Below are 11,511 nucleotides of genomic sequence, written 5' to 3' on the forward strand. Positions count from 1 at the left end.
TAACGCAATTCAAATTTATTCACGTGAAAATAAAAACAATGAGAGAGAGAAAAAAAAAATTTATCGTAATAAAAATAGATTTATTGTAAAAAGACGAGCTGTCATTATCGTTATCAATCACATGATTGCGTCATTTTAATATGTTTCAGATTTTTTTTTTCTTTGTGATTTACGATAAGAAATTAAATACCAAAAAAAAAAAAAATGATGGTTTTACAATTATTGTTAATCGTATCGTTAATTATTTTTCAGGTACAATAAATAATAATAATAATAATATATTATTATATTAATAATATATTTTATTACGTTACGGTTGTACTGAAGAGAGACGAAGAAACGAAAAAGTTGCAAGAAGGTTTTGGCCGATGTTTTTTTCATTATTATTACGGTAAGTTTTACTTATTTTTTACATTAATTAATAATAATAATAATTGATTTATTAATAATTTTAATTGGATTTATTTAAATTAGGACACGGACTTAATAAATAAAAATTCAACATCCGAAGTCGAAAACGAAAACTGAGAAAAAAACGGTAAAAATTTTTTTATTATGTATATATATACATAATCAAATTATTATTATTATTATTTTTTTTAATTAATAACGATTAATAGAAAAATTTTTAAAGGAAAAAAAATTAATATAATTTTTGTTTTCAAATTCCTGTTGCCGCCATAAACATCAGTTGCAGTTCAAAACACGTAATTTGCATTCATTTGTTAATTTTCCCCGCCAAATTTTGATTAATTTTAATTAAATAATAATAATAATAATAATAATAATTTTATTTATGTATTTGAAAATTGATTTTACGTTTAATAATAAATAAATGCGTTTACTCAAACTCCTGCGTTACAATGATGAATACAAATACATATGATTAAAAGAAAATTTAAAAAACCTTACGTTCCCGTATAATTAAAACAAACAAATGTGTTTTTCTTAAAATGAATTTTTTTCATTACGAATCAGTTTTGCTTTCATTGGCTGATTAACGTCCATCATGTTAATACCGATTATTATCGTATCAATTGTTTTTTCTTTTTCCATTTTGGACGTAAGTAAATTTTTTCACTTAATAATTTAATTAAATTTAATTAATAATTAATTAATGACGTAATTACAATTAATTAGACGGATGAAATGGTTTTGCGTTCTGGTACAAGAACCGGAGGCGGTAAATATAATTTTATATTTTGTTCGTTATTAACATGTAAAATTTTTTATTTAAAATTTTTTTTTTTTTTTGTAAGATAAAAGAGGAGGCTGCGGTGGTGGGGAGGACCATACAAAATAAGAGTTACTGATGGGCCTGATAACACTGTCGTTTGGACATTTTACAAAGATAAATAATTCATGGAAAAATAAATAAAATCCCGTTGGAAATCATTCCTTCTCGACATTTTCTTGTTTTTGTTTTTCTTTTTTTTTTTGGTTATCAACAATGAATTTTTGTTTAAATAAATTATTTACGTCATCATAGCATTAATTAGTGTATTATCATTTTTTCTTTCAATTATAATCATGTTAAGGTCCCCAAAAAAAAAAATTTTTTTTTGTAAATATCGACCTCAAATAAAAAAAAAAGTGTGCAGACAATTGTTTGTGACGTCATAAACACGCAATTATTCACGCATCGGTAAATAAATATAATTAAAACTAATTAATGAAAATAACAAAAAAAATTTTTCTTTTAAAAAATTAAAAAAAAAAGGTCAAATGAATCGGAAAATTTTTTTTTTTTTTGTATTATTTTAAAATGAATCATTTAAATTCAATTAATTTTCACCATAATCGATTAGTTCGAGTCGACATTTTTTTGTAACTCGACATGTTTTTTTGGTGTATTTTTCTCGTAGTTTTATCTGCGGCGTTGTTTGCTGAAGAAGTGAGTTGCACTTATGTATTTGAATTTAATAAATATATCTCTCCGTGAAATTATTAATTAATAATAATAAAAAATTTTATTTTCGCTTTTAGATAGCAGCAGAACGTCCGCGATGTCAATGCCCTGCTTGCAGTAAATGAATTTTTTTTAATTTTTTCTTTTAAAAATTTTTTTTGTCATAATATGATTTTAATTTCAAATTTATTTATTTATTTGTTTTTTTAAAAACATAGAGAAAGCCAGAGAAGATAAAGCAAAAGAAGAAGCCAGAAAAAAAGCACCGCCCAAAAGAAAAAGAAGACCAACACCAAAGAAATGAAATAAATAACGACGAATCAATCACCTGATCAGTTTTTCAATTATTTAATACGGATAATTAAAAATTATTATTATTACCATTAATAAATTATGTACGTTATTAATTTTCTCTTTTCAAAACAAACATGATAAATAAATAAATATATTTACGACGCATCAGCATACAAAAATCAATGTTGTTTAAATTGAAAATTCACACATTTTTCTTCCTTTTAACTTTTCCTGGGTTTTATTAAAATTATTACATAAAAATTTATGTATTTATGTAAGTAAAACATTTAGTATTAATTATTTATAAAAAATAAAAACTTTTACGCGGATTAAAAATTTTCTTTTAATCGTTTAAAAAAAAAAACAATTAATTTTAATTGTTAAAATTTATTTTGTAAAAGTTTATTATTATCATTATTATTATTATTATTATTATTATTATTATTATTATTATTATTATTATTATTATTATTATTATTATTATTTATTTAGTAATTAATTAATTTCTTTGTTTTCTAGGGTACAAGTTTTTCGAACGAGATTTTTTTTTTTTGTTTTCGACGACAGCATTCAACAGCAAAACAAAACAAAACAAAAGAGATCAATTAAAAAAAAAAAAACTTGTTAAGGAAATTTTTGTGACGTCATTCCTTTTTTGTTGTAAATTAGAACAAATAAAAATGTCGTCTGCGTTGTTGTTAATTTTTTTTCACGCTCGGTTGATTTGACTATAAAAAAAAAATTTTTTTTATTATTTTTTCATTTTATTTCGTTCGATTGTTGGCCTTTCATCAACCGCCGAAATGATTTTCTGGGCGATTTTTCTCGTTACTTTATCGGTTGCCATATTCACGGATGAAGTAAGTTGTAATTTAAATAAATAAATAAAAAAAAGTATTTAGCAGAAGACACTTTTTTTTAAAATTAATTTCTAATATAAAATTAAAGTGTATGATAATTTCTTAACAAATTTTTTTTTTTTTTTTATTAGGCTATGGCAGCTCAAACAAGTTCCTGCAGCGGAAATTGTAGATGTGGAGGTAATAAATCATTTAATTAAAATATTTTAAACGAAAAAAACGATTAAATTTATTTATTTATTGTTAATAACAGGTAAAAAAAAGAGCCAAAAAGGCGATGCACCTAGAACAAGAAGCAGAAGAAGTAGTCCGCGCAATTTTCAATCTTTAGATTGACCAACATAACACCCACATATAACCAAATTGACCAATTCAACCAGATTGACCAACTCATACAAAATTTATTTTTCTTTCTTTTTTGTCTTTCGCATTTAAAAAGCGACGTTTAAAAAAAATTTTATTTTATTCTAGAATTTTCGTTTAAAATTAAAAATTAAATTTAAGCATATTTAAACTTATATTAAATTTTATTACCTAAAATTTATTCCTTGTTGTAAAAATAATAATAATAATTTTTCAATAACAAATAAGTAATTTTTTTTTATTTTTGTTTAAAATTAAATCGTTCATCTCCACTTTTCGCATTATTATTATTATTATTTTATCGTTTTTTCTAACGACATTTTTTTTTATTGTTTACAAATCGAAATTTTAAAAATATATCATTATTATTATTTTTTTATAATTATTTTTGAACGGTCATTAAATCAAAAATTAATTATTAGTGAATTTTAGGTAATCGATAAATTATTATTATTATTATTATTATTATCACTCCTGATTACGACAATTCGTTTTAATGTCTGTCGGAGTTTTTTCAACATTTTCAATTTATTCCAGGTTTCTACTCGCCGATCCCTAAGGAATAAATGCCTGAATATCAGTGATGATGCTGCATGCCTCATGAATGAATTTCGTCTGTGACGTCACAACAATTCTCGTAAATCTTCCAGAGACCATCTTATTCGATGGAAACGAGTTTTCTCCTGTACTGGGCTCCAGTGACGGTAATTATTATTATTATTTATTATTTTTCAATCTAATTATTTTACTGATTTTAAGGGGGGAAAAAAAGTCGAAAAAATCTCTAAACTCATCACCGGAAGTGGTGACGTATAAATAATTTTCATCATAGAATTTTGAAGTAATTTAACTATAAATTTATTAACCATTACAATTAATAACAATTATTGATTTTATTTAAATTTTATTATTATTATTAATATTTTCGTTATTAATGATAATGTAATGAATTATCATTGGGTGTTGACATCATCGGTGTTTGCACTCGTTCAAATATTTACACAATTGTTTTCTTTTTATTGTTTTCTGTAACATAATTGTTTGTTCTTTTGTTAATATCGAACTATAGAAAAAAACAAAATTTACGTCACATAAAGGACACGGTAAATTAATTAATTATTATTATCGTTTAATATCATTTGATCACGAGATAGAGAGAGAGAGAGACAGAGAGAGAGATTAAAAAAATGTTATTCACGCATTTATTAATTGTAACTTTAATAATAGCTATTTTGATAGAAGACGTAAGTTTTCACGTCTCCTAACCTTTTTTTTTTCTTTCGATTTCATTTTTAATTTTTTTTTAACGTGTTTAATATTATTATTATTATTTTTTAGGTGATAGGAGACGAAGAAAACCAAAGGGAAGGAAGAAAAAATCGAAACGGTAATTGTTATTAATTTTTTTTTCCTATGTATCGAATCTTAATTATTATTATTATTTATGATTTCTTAAAAAAAATAGGTAAAGGAAAAGGTAGAAAAGGAAAGGGTAGAAAAGGAAAGGGTAGAAAAGGAAAAGGAAGAAAGAAAAATCGTGATAAAAATATTCCGGCGAGATAAGATAATTCGAAAAAGGAAAAGAAAAAAAAAGAAAAAATTATTATTAAATAAATTTAAATCAACTGGCATTTCACATTACATTTTATTTATTAAATTATGTATATAAGTTATTAAAACCGTTTGCAAATTTAAATTTTATTTAATAAATGAAAAATTAAAATTTTCTAAAATTGCAAAAAAAATTTTTTTTTTTATTTAAATTCGTCGTACGTAAATAAATTTATTTTCTTTTTTTTAACGGAAAATATTTAATTAAAAATTATTATTATTATTATTTATCATTCGAAAGATTTTGAAAAAACCGGAAATAATAAAACTTTACCTTTTACTCTCTTTTCACAAAGTGTGTTCTCATTTCCGTTTGTTTCATGATGATATTTAGTTGGCTACCTGTCAGATTTCGATTTGTTTATAATTGGGTTTTAAACAAGACGCCATTTTGTTTGTATTGATTTCTTTTTCGAATCGATCAACTTTTAAAAATTTTCCGATAGGAAAACACATTTTTTTTTTTTAACCTTGAGTCTCATTATTAACAGTTGAGAGGAAAAGAAAAATAAAACAGATGTTTTGTGTTTTCTTCTGCTGTTGTTTTGTTTTGTTTTTATATTTATTTAGTTTAGCTGGGTTGCATTCATTTTGAAATTTGTATTCGTTGGATACAGATCGATAAAAAAAATGATTTTATTATACGTTTTACTTTTTGCAACCGCTTTGGTGTTTGTCGCACATGAAGTAAGTATTGTTTTTGTGATACCATTTACAAAGAAAATAATTTTTATTAATTTTTTATTAATTTTTTTTTTTCAGGTGGAAGCAAGTGATAATAATACTAATAATAAATCACCATGGAAAACGGGTAAAAATTAATAATTATAAATTACACATGCAAAAAGAAATTTTTAATGTTTATTTTTGTTGTTTTATTAGGTCCTAATGGTCCAAAGCATGATAACCTACCAGATCGACACAGCGATAGAAACAAATCTATTAGAGGGAAAAAGAAATGATTCGTTTTAAGATACAATTGTAAGTCTCATTCAAATAATATATATTTTAGCATCCATAAATTTAATTTAAATTCTCATTTTTAACCGTTGGCGTGATTAAAGAAAGAAAATAAAAAGAAAATTAAAACGTTTCCGTTGACGAACCTGAAAATAGTAAAAAATTTGACCGTTATAAATTAGTTACAAAATTTTCCAATAGATAACGCTAATAAAAAAATTCATGTAAATGACGAAAGATGTCGCGTTAATCGTTTAAATCCCATCATTCAAAATGGAGTATTTAATAAAAATGTAAACAAACAAAATTTTCTTTAAATTTTCACTAAAATTTTGAGTGAAAATTTTTGTTAGAAAATTTTACCTAACGATTTTACGTTTCTTTAACGAAAAAAATTTAAAAAAAAAAAGAAAAAGATCATTTTCTTCTTATCATTTTTACAATTTAGTGATAAAAACAATAATATTATTTGTCAACGATATATAGTACATTATTTATATTCGCCCCTTTTTTATTTTGTCCACACAATTATTATTATTATTATTATTATTATTATGAGAACCCTCTTTAGGAACAAAAACGTTGTTTGTTCAAATAAAATAAAATTTAAAAAAAATTTTTAACCTGAAGAGGATAAAAAAGAAGAAAATTTTCCGGCTCAACAATTCATCGTCACGCGCATAATTTATTAAATGTTATTAATTTTTTATTTTATATAAAAAAAAAAACGTTAAATCCGCGGAGAATTTTCTTTTTTTCTATCTATCGAACAAAAAAAAAATAAAAATTTAATTTCGAACCATTAAACAATATTCTAAATTGATTTATTTTCAAGTGTTTTTCTCTCTTTTGATTCTAAAACACGCAAAAAAAAAAAAAATGAATTCTAATAAATCGGAAGGCAATAAAATAAAAACAAACCGTAAAATTTAATTAAATATATTGATAATAATAATATAAGGCCACCGTTATTTTTTTTTTTTGAGGGGGGGGAATGTGGCAAAATCTTTTTATAAAATATTTATAATAAAAAAAAGGTTAAATCGATAAATTTAAAAAAGAATATTATAGAAAAAAAAGGGAAAAAGAAAAAGAAGAAAAAATTCAACCGTTTGTATAAAATCCGATTGCGATGATGATGATAATGATGATGATGATGATGCTGTATACAAGAGTACCAAAAATCTTTTTGAAATTTTTTTTTCTTTATTGAAATTCAAGTGGATAAATTAATTTTATTTATATTTTTTTTTTCGAAAAAATTTTAACTTACCTTAAAATACCTGAAAACCAACCTTAACTAATTTTCTAGAACTTTTTCTTTTTTACAAAAAATTTTTTTCTTTAAAAACCGACCGGAAAATTTTTACCTTGTTGATGAGATAAATGATGATTTTTATAAAATTAATGTTTAGCTTTTGGCAGAAAAAGGAAAAGAACAAAATTTTCCGCAATTCACGATACATGATGGATTCGTTACGGTTTAAAACGGTTTTTTTTTTCTTTTGCCTTAAATAAAAATTATAGAGAGTTCATAGTAGAATAGTTTTACAACACCTGGTCCTAGGGAGGGGAAGGGGGTCCTGGGGGGGCGGTAAAAAAAAATTGAATTCGAATCATCATTTTTACAAACCATTTTTAATTCCGACAAATTATAATTTCCAAATTTTAATTCCGACAAAATTCGACGTTGCAAAAAAAATTTTTTTATTTGTTTTATAGTTCAAAGGTCGATGAACATTTCCTATATAATCAATTTCTTATCATTTTCATAACTTTATAAAAAAAATTAACGGACGACACATTTATATAAAACCGGAAAAAGAAATTTAAAAAACAATTTTTTTTTTTTTAACTAAAATATCTAATAATAGATAAAAATAATTATTTGATTGGTACCAATGATGCAATAAAAATAATAATAATAATAATAATAAAAACCATTATTGACACGTGTCAAAATATATTATTTCCGTTCACGTGTGTTTCATATCCGTGTTACTTTTTGAATAAGTTTTTTCTTTAAAAAAAAAAAAAAAAAATATTTAAATTTTTTTATAAATGGCATCAACAAAATAATTTGTTCGAACGTCGTTTCCGCCATTTTTTTTTCTAATACAAATTATAAATGCTTTTTACCCATTTTTAAATTTTATTATTATTATTATTATTATTATTAGTTAGATAAAAATGATTAATTTTTTTTCCTTAACGACAGCAGCATGCATTTATACGTTTTTCATTATGTTTTCACCCTTTTTTTTTTTAAAAAGTTAATAATGTGATTATTATTATTATAAATTATACGAAACATGCGATTGATTTCAGCTGAGTTTTTTTTTTTTTCTTTCCCATTGTTTTAAAAAGGGGATGATGAGATGCAGGGGAATGGTGTTGTATACTACTCCTGTAATACAACTACTCGGAGGCTAGGTATAAAGGATGTTTTAAGAATGGTGGGGGGGTTCTGGAATTGGATTTCCCGGTTGAATTTAAATAGGGGAAAAATTGGCCCCCAAAAGTCAGTCGTAGGTTCAAATCTTGGGAGTGGGGGTTCTATTTCAGGTCGTCCTAACAGAGGATAAGTGATTTAGCACCCTTTCGAGGTATTGGGAATGCGTCCATCCTTGTTCAAGGGGGTGAGTCTGGGAAAATCCGAAGCTGTGACGTGAAAAGAAGGTAGATGGACAATCAACGGGATTCGGGACCGTGAACATCTTTTTCTCTCTTTCTCTCTCCGGAAATTTGCAGACTCTACGAAAGAGGCAGGAACGATTATGGCACCTTGGGACTGTCTTTTGAAGAGTAAAAAGGGGAAGAAAAGGTACCGGGATCTCCTTCGGGTGGGATTCTCACTTTCGCGAGTGTGGGCCTGATGATTCTGGCTCAAGAGGCGGTTGAGGCTGAAATTCAGGTTAAAAACTCCCTCGGGAGCCCCTCCCACCGGGAAAGAGTTTTAGTTGGGCAGTGTCTTCGTAAGAATCCCAAACTTTTTCTTTCTTTTTAAACGGAAAAAAATAAATTTTAAAAAAACCGAGGAAAGAAATGAAACGGAAACGGTTGCCTCCCACACCAAAAAAAAAAAAAAGGAAAAAAAAGGAAAAAAATTTTTTTTACCATTAACAACAACAAAATGAATATCACACGTGTTATGATGTATTTACATAAAAAAAAATATAATAATAATAATAATAATAATGAAACCATTGAATATAATTTATTTATAAAAAGTTATCGAAGTGAAATCCAAATAAAAAAATTTTTCTTTCCCCGATTTATTGATCACCCTCTAGTTTTTCGATATATCGAATATTTTTTTTCATAAAAATAAATTTTGTAGAAAATTATTATTATTATTATTATTTTCATTTTTACGTTCTTTAAATTTATAAACAAATATATAATTTTTTTTAACTTAACATTAATTTATCATTCGTATATGACGGTAAAGTAAAAAAAAGAGAAGGAGAGAGAGAGAGAGAGAGAGAGAGAGAGAGATATGACACAAATAAAACTTGTAATGATGGCTCATAATGTTCACTTCAACGATTTTTAATAATAATAATAATAAAAAACAACTTGAAAGGGCTTTAATGGTTATTGTGTGTGTGTGTGTGTGTTGGTACCTAACACCTGGTGTTATATTAACGACGGTATTAAATTTTAAAGTCAAGAGGTTGGTATTAGTAATAGTAGGTGGTGTTATTTTTCGGTGTAAAAAAAGAAAAAAGGACAAAAAAAAGGAAAACATGAGAAATCCACCATAAAATTACATAAAAAAAAAAAAACATGAATGAAGTCAGGTACTTAAGGTTAAGAATTTTTTTTTTCAGGTTCATTTGATTTTCATTATCGGTTTTTAGAAAATTCATGAATGGAAAAAGGAATACAAAAAAATTTTTTTCTTATGTCTCGAAATGTTTGCCGATTTCTCACGGTTGATCAAATACTCAAAAAGTTTAAGTGTAATTGAGATTCATCGTAATTTACAAACCATTCATAAAATTTACGGGGTTGTTGTGAATTTTCCCGGGAGGGAGGGTGGGGATCCTCTCTTAAATCGAGAGGATTTTTTTCTAAATGCAAACATTTATGATTACGTAAAACCTTTTCCAAAATTAACCGGGAACACTTTTTTTTTTTTTTTTAAACCATCGTCATTATTTTAAACAAAAAATTATTATCATCATTATTATTTCACGTATTTGCCCAGAAATTTATTTCAGGTTTTTCAGGTTTGATTCTTCGGAAATATAAGTATTATTATTATCATTTTTATTTGAGTAGACTCAATAAAAAAAATTTTTTTCTCATCGACTTTTCTTAAAAAAAATCCTTTTCATAAAAAAAAAAATTAAATAAAAACCTTTTTATTACGGATAATAATAATAATAATAATAATAATAATTTTTCTCCCCCTCTCCCTCCCCCTTCCTCTTACCACCGAAGGAGAGAATTTTATAAAAAGTAATATTTACATTTATTATTAATTTATTTATTAAACTACTTTATTTAACTTTACCGCCGACAAAAAAAAAGGAAAAAGGAAAAAAAAGGTAACAAGAATAAAACGAATTTAAATGGGAAAAGAAATATCAAGAGAATAATAATAATAATAATAATAATAATAATAATAATATTAAGGCAAACAAAAGAGAGAGAGAGAAAACGGTTTCACATCACAAAAACAAACAATTTTTATGAATAGAAAAAAAAAAAAAGAAAAAATTGGCCAAAAAATTTTTACAATAGTTTCAGCCTTTCGACGGCTACCACGATGATGATGATGATGATGATAATAATAATAATAATAATAACGTTAGGTTAAAAAAAAAATGAACGAGGGTGATGATATACGACATGAGAGAGAGAGAGAGAGAGAGTATACAAACGTTAAATTTATTATTTATTATTAGTTACTTATTTGATCTTCGACGGTTAAATTTCAAAATGGCGGATTTGTGTCAGGTATCTTCATATCAAAACGGTTACGAATTCCTTTAAGATATTAATAATAATAATAATAATATAAAATAAAATGTTTCGATTGAAAAAATTATTGTAAGTGCGGAAATTGAAAACGTACCAAATGTAACAAATATGGCGTCGTCGTCTTCGTTTTCAATTGTTTTTTTTTTACATGTTCGATGACAATGACGATAATAATAATAATAGTTAATTAAATAATCAGGTGTTATTTCAGGTACGATTTTTTTCTTTTGTGATCGTTTAAAAAAAAAAACAATATTTGACGTAATTATCGAGTTAATTTTTTTTTTTTTACACGCGCGCATCTGGTATGGGGTACTTGTTAATTAATCCTATTTAAATTTAATATTATTATTATTATTATTAGTTTTATATAAAAAAAATTTATTTCAGGTATGGAAATAATGCGGGTGACAGGTATGAAAATGTCGGCACGCGTTTTGTCACAGAAAATCTTTTTATATTAAAAAAAAAAAAAAAAACCTACCTACCCGGATGACGTTCTTGCGGTTTTCTTTATCATCC

Source organism: Pediculus humanus, genomic scaffold, assembly GCF_000006295.1.
Source record: "Pediculus humanus corporis 1103172108204 genomic scaffold, whole genome shotgun sequence".
NCBI lineage: Eukaryota > Metazoa > Arthropoda > Insecta > Psocodea > Pediculidae > Pediculus > Pediculus humanus.